The sequence below is a fragment of the Rousettus aegyptiacus genome, unplaced genomic scaffold (genome assembly GCF_014176215.1).
Source record: "Rousettus aegyptiacus isolate mRouAeg1 unplaced genomic scaffold, mRouAeg1.p scaffold_m13_p_10, whole genome shotgun sequence".
NCBI classification, from domain to species: Eukaryota; Metazoa; Chordata; class Mammalia; order Chiroptera; family Pteropodidae; genus Rousettus; species Rousettus aegyptiacus.
Genome location: NW_023416285.1, coordinates 51,653,223 through 51,660,172, shown reverse-complemented (window position 1 = coordinate 51,660,172; position 6,950 = coordinate 51,653,223). Strand labels below are relative to the sequence as shown.

The window sequence follows — 6,950 nt, the reverse complement described above, 5'->3', positions numbered from 1 at the left end:
CCATCCAACAATTTCTAGAAAATCAGGCTGGTGCTTGGAAGGCTTCAGTAATAAAAAAAAAAAAAAAAAAAAAAAAAACTTTTATATCACAACTTTCATATTACTGTGCTTCCCTGTAGAAAGAATTTTCAAAACACTACTTACCAGAATAACTTCTCCCCGCTGCCTAGAAAGAACAAAGCTATCATTCGACAGGTTTCAAGTGCAACACTTAGAGAAGAGAAAGGGCTGCCCAAATCCAACAGAAGCTACATGAGAATAGTTATTCATGTCTCATGTGTATGGAAGCTTGCTTCATGAAGGAAAGAACTATCTGTCTTCTTTATCCTTGTATCTCATGATGTAGGCTTTTGTTAAATAGTTGTTGAATGAATGATTAAAAAAAAGAACCAATCACTGCTTCCTAGGTTTAGGGTGGAACTACAACTAAGTGCTAAGTGTTACCATTCTAAGTACACACATTTGCTCTTTCTGCCTTTTTCTTTTTATTATTAAACCCTGTAAGTGTTCTTTGATGTTTTTCTGAATTGCTTACTTTTGTCTTTTGCAGAACTTAATTCTTTATCTTTTTAATTTATTCAAGAAATATTTGTTCATTCTGAGCCAAACTTCCTACTTCAGAGATAATGAAAGAGCAGACATAGGGATCTAAATACTTATTCCATCATTCTGTACCTAAGTGTCCTCGAGCACGCTGCCTAACTTCTACCATCCTCAGCAACTACATATGCAAGCTAGAACCATACCCATCCCAGCAGATTGTATAAGGGCTAATTGAGAGCATGTATGTATATAGTAAGTATTTGGTAACTGTTTATGGTTTTCCCCGCTTCCACCCACTACTAAAAGGTGTGAAATTCAATGACTGATGAGCAAATCCAATTTAAACTCTCGAAAAGTAGAAAAGTTCAGTCCGCTTTTTAACTAATTCTCATATCTTGTTTTTGGTATATTTGTCTTTTCAGCACACAAGCATCCATCCTCAAGTATAAAACTATTTCTCTGACAACTAAAGAACAGATTATTTCAGTTTTTATGGTTGCCTCCCCGATGCAATGTGGGACACATTCACCCAGAGCTATGTTGGAGAATATTCTTAAGTGATATTCTTAAAAACATTTATCCTCAATAACAATCAAACAATATCTCGAACTTTAGGACCAGCTGTTAGCTATCTCCAGCTAAGTTTCCTACAATGGATGATATTTTCATTAGAAACCCGCGATCAATATTTGTCTCTCTTTACTGTTTAAGTGCTCTTATCTCAGTGACTCGGGTGCCTGTTAATCCCAAGTACTCACCATTATTCTTTAATGTAAACTTTGTTAAGTGTAACATATATTCAGACAGGTACATATAATACACATGTCCAGTTCAGTGAATCTCTTCACTGTGTTAGTCAGTCAACTAGTTGATTAGTTTGCTTTTCCCAAAAGTTTTGGAGTCTCCATTGCAGAAAAGAGTCTTGTTAACAGTTCCTGACATCTTAACATCTTTGATCTGAGCAAGAATCACCCTGTTCCTCTACTGCCATTCACACATACTCTCATAAGCTTTTGCTATATAAATAATGGATTATAGTCAGAATTGGTAATTTATGTCATGAATAAAATTTGAAGGTTTGATATTTAGCTTGTACCCTTGCATGTATTGATTTTGATTAAGTAGCACTTCTTAATTATACAAAAGCATTTCAGCAATAGAATGCATATCAACACTGCACAACACTCAAGAAGAGATACTTGCATGGTTCAGTGAAGTCATATCTATAATGGACTCAAGTCAACTCCAGAAATGGGGGATGGGGGTGCCAGGAAGTTTTCACATCAGACCAAAAAAATCCTTTCACATCTTTACCCATATATTCACCAATACACGGTGCTCTCTCTCACTACTGCCTTCACAAATAAAGAGGCAAAGATACTGAACTTATAGCTGAATATAAATCCCCATGCAACCAAATATTTACTACTTTCTCATGTATGTCTAAAACATGTAAAACATGTCCTTAATTTTATTAAAAAAATGAAAATTATTTCTAAAGGTGGCATTCCAGTATTGAGAAGACAATTGTACCCATGTTTAATTCACAAGAAAGGGATGATAAATGGAAAAAAGGAAAATATTTCTTAAAATTATTTTCCATTTTTTAATCTTCTAATTTTGTATTTAATTAAAATATCAGCCTTTTATTTGCCAAAACTATCCATGAACTTGTTCTATCCTACCTGTAATCCAACAACTGTTCATCTATCTCCAAAGCTATAATTCTTATTTAAAGAATACTATATAAATTTCTTTCTGACGGAACAATATTTCATTCATTTTTAAAATCTTTTTCTATATGGAAGCAAAGTGTCCTATGATAGACGACTGGATAAAGAAGCAGTGGTACCTATATACAAGGGAATATTACTCAGCCATAAGAAGAGATGAAATACTGCCATTTGTGACAAAATGGATGGACCTCAAGATAATCATGCTAAGTGAAATAAGGCAGACAGAAAAAGTTGAAAATCACACGATATTACTTATATGTGGGATATAAACCTAAAAGCAACAAATGAACAGGACAAACAAAAAGAGACTCATGGACATGGACAATAGACTAGTGATTACCAGAAGGAAGGGGGGGAGCAGGGAGAGAGGGGGTAGATGGGGTAAAGGGGATCAAATATTGGCGACAGAAAGAAATATAACGATGGGAGTGAACACAAAGTGTAAATATATATGCCTTACTGTTAAAATGTGCAGTTGAAATTTATTGGATTTTGTTAACCAATGTCACCATTAAACAGACAAACAAATAAATAAATATTAAAAATAAAATAAATAATAAAATCTTTTTCTAATCATTATATTCACAAAATTAAGAGGAACAAAAAATTATAGAAAAGTATAGACAGGCTTTATTTAGATTGCTAGATATTTTTTCCTAGAATGTATTTCTTTGTGTCATTTTCTTTCTTTAGATGCTATTATTAATTTTGTTGTTGTTGTTCCCATGTAGGTAACTACACTTTTTTTAAAAACCATGAAATATGATTCTTCACATATGTACCCCCCCACACACCACCACACCATGACCACCATGGTTCTTTGCAGAGAACAGATGTGCTAGGATTTCTTAACACTGTGGGATCTGAAGGTATGGGTAGTATGAACATCTGGAGCTCTAAATGACTGACTTCCCCACCACAAATACAAATATTTTACAGTTACTTAGGCATCATTAACACATTCATTTTACTGCCCCTGGGTGTAGTTAAGTGGTGCCTCTTTCCCTATATATTTTATTGTATCTATAAATTTTCACACACACACACAAAGGAACTATCTCTTAGCACAAGTAATCCTATTTCCCCATTATTTAGATCTAATAATGACACATGCCCAGTCAGCCTAGAGCAATCTAGTAAAGGGCCACATTATAGGAAAGGACAGTAGTACGCCCTGTGAGCAAGCAGGAAATCTAAATCTATAAGCCAGAATTGGTACTCTTAAAATATGCTGCCTAGCTTAATTCTGATATTGTATACATATTTCCCATATATTAAAACATTTTCAAGTAAATATTTCTTTAAACTGTTACAATTATTAAAAAGTTTTATGAAAAACAGTAGGGCTTTAGGGCAGTGAAACTATTCTGTAGGGTATTATAATGAAGGATACATGTCTTTACACATTTGTCCAAACCCATAGAATGTACAACACCAAGACTGAGCCCTAATGCAATATATGGACTTTGGGTGATAATGATGTGTCAATCAATATAGGTTCACATATTGTGACAGATCGTGCCATATTGGTGCAGAATGTGGACAGTAGGAAAGGCTGTCAGTTTTTAAGGGCAGGTGGTTTTTCTATTAAAATAATGTTTTATGGAGAGGAAAAAAAATGGCATAGATGATAAAGGCTCTGTTCATCCTTCTGGCGACCAAATCAAAGTTGCAACAAAAACAAGAAGCAAACAGCAAGGAAAAATCGCCTGGGATCTAGATGAACAAGACATGCAACTAGGGAGAAATCCAAGAAATCACCCTGCAACAGCAGAAGGTAGGATGGGGCTGCCCGGTCTCCAGCAGCTGAGTGAGACAGAGCCTATGGCAGGGCAGTGGCAGACGCCTCTTAAAGGGGCTGCGTCCATGAGCAGATTTTTGTGGTGATGGACCTGCTCATTCTGAGCACCAGTGCCTATTCAGCTGTGCACAGGGGGCACCAAGGACTTATAGGAAGACATTGTCAGAATGAGGGCCAAGAGGAGACTCGCTCTGTACATAAGTGCTGGTGGTATCCATTGTTTTTTGTTGCGCCCTCCCTCCCAGCCCCAGTGTGCAGACACAGGACCATGGTCAAGATATCATCAAACTGGATAACAGAAGTTGCTCACCCAGAGGATTCCCTGAAACTCCACCTAACCCAACTCGTGGCCCTACCCATGCAACATCCAGGTGTATCTTCTGCGAGTCAGGTGCTCCTTGATGAGCAGCACCTAGACTGGAGGCACCTGGCCTTGGTTGAGGCAACTATAAGCCAGCATCTATAGATTGCTTGCTGAATCTTAACAAGTGGCCCTGGAGGGTCAGAGGCTTGGGTTAAACTTGGCCTGCAGCTGATCACCTCTCAGGATGTGCCACTAGACACCTATTTCACAAATCCACACTAATAAGACTGGGAGACTTAGGAGCTTTGCTTAATACATAGAAACAGACATGGAAAGGCAGCCAAAATGGGAAGGCAAAGAAAAAGAAACCATCTGAGAGAACAGAACAGAGATCCAGAAATAATAGAGTCAAGTAGTCTAACAGATGCAGAGTTCAAAACATTGGTTATAAAGATGTTCAATGAACTTTTGGAAAGTGTAGATAAACTCAGTGAGAGCGTCAACAAAGAGATAAAAAACATAAAAATGGAAATGGAAATTATAAAAAGGGAACCAGTCTGAAATGACGAACACATTATCTGAGATGAGAGGTGTATTAAATGGAATAAACAAAGGAATAAACAAAATGATTAAAGAAGAGGATCAAATGACCTACATAGAGGATGGGAAAGCCAAGGACACTCAATCAGAATGGCAAGAAAAAAGATGCCAAGACTATAAAAATAATTTAAGGAGCATATGGGACACTGTTAAAGGTCAAAATATCAATCTCATTGGTGTACCTAAAGGAAACAAGATGTTGAACAGCTATTTGAAGAAATAATGATGGAAAACTTTCCTAACCTGGTGAAGGAAATGGACATAAAACTTCAGGATACTAAGAGAGTTCCAAAAACCAGGGTTCCAAAGAGGCGCACACCAAGATACATTATAATTAAAATGCCATAGGTTAATACAAATAAAGAATCTTAAAAGTAGCAAGAAAAAGTTACCTATAAGGGAATGCCCATAAGACTGGCAGCTGATTTCCCTAAAGAAACTATGCAGGACAGAAGGGGTTGGCAAAAAATATTCCACAGGATGAAGATCCAGGATCTACAACCAAGAATACTTTATCCAGCAATGCTATCATTTAGAGTTGAAGGAGAGATAAAGAACTTCCCATACAAAATAAGCTAAAGAAATTTATCACCACCAAGCCGGTATTACAAGAAATGTTGGAGGGACTTCTTTAAGAAGAAAAAACATGTATCAAAAACAGGAATAAAGAATGGTAACAACTACATTCCTATCAATAAGTACCTCAAATGGAAAAGAATTAAGTGCTCCAACTAAATGAGTAAATGAATGGAAAGGAAAACAAGATCCCTACATGTCGCCTATAGGAGACTCACTTCAGATTAAAAGATACACACAGACTAAAAGAAAGGGGATGGGAAAAGACATTGCTCTGATGAACCTAAAAGATATTTAAGTCAGATAGAGAGATAAACACTATATGATTTCACTTATAGGTGAAATCTAAGGAATAAAAAGAACAAACTAATCAAAAACAGACTCACAAATATAGTGGACAATTTGGTACAGACAGAGGGGAGAAGGGTTTGGGGAGCTAGGAAAATGGGGTGAAGGGTTAAGGAAGTACAAATTAGTAGCTGATGGATGGTCATAAGCACAACATATGGAATGCAGTCAGCATTAATACGTTGGCTAGGTGGAGGGTCAGGGAAGGGAGGGAGCAATTGAGGGGATCATTTTGTAAACTATATAAATGTCTAACCAATGTACTGTGTACTTGAAACTAATTAAAATTTTAAAAAGTTTTATATATATTTTTTCATTTAACATTAAATCAGTCTATGGCCATGCTACCTTGAACAAGCCCGATCCCATTTTATCTCAGAAGCTAAGCAGTGTCAGGCCTGGTTAGTACTTGGATGGGAGACCACCTAGGAAGACCAGGTACTGTAGGCATAAAAAATAAAAAATAAGGGACTATAAGCTGACAAGGTCCTTGCAATCTGTGAGGTCAACCAAGTGTTGCCTCACCTAAAAAAGAAAAAAAAAAGCATTAACTCATGTGAAATAAATAAATAATATGGCATGCCTTCTCTATGCTCTCTCACTGTTCTTTAGATGGCTAACAGATCATTTTGTGACATACTGTGACTGCTTCCAACATCTCTACAACATTTGCCAAATCAGTTTCTGAATGTCTTGTTTTAAGAGTATTGTATCCTTTTCTTACACAATTCCTACAATTACACCTCTCCTCATTGCATGCAACTTTATCTGTATTTATATTTGCCTTGCCTATCAATCAGAGATTAAATCAACTTTTCTAAAACCTGCCTTTATTTTTAGCAATATTTTGAGTCTGTATGAAAAAAGAACTTATATAATTAAATAACGCTGGTACCCTTCTCTCTAATATTCTCACACTAACCACCACTCGATCAATTCTACAAGTTCCTGTCAGAGATACTATTTTAAAGAGCCCATATCACTGATTTCTTGGTTGAAAATCTTGGCCAGCTATCACGTTCACATTGGTATTCCATGAACA

At 36.3% G+C, this 6,950-nt stretch overlaps 1 pseudogene; it reads left to right on the top strand.

Moving 5' to 3' along the window:
* Positions 1 to 6,239: 6,239 nt before the first annotated feature.
* On the top strand, positions 6,240 to 6,358 carry LOC118608987 (annotated as a pseudogene).
* The last annotated feature ends 592 nt before the right edge of the window (positions 6,359 to 6,950 follow it).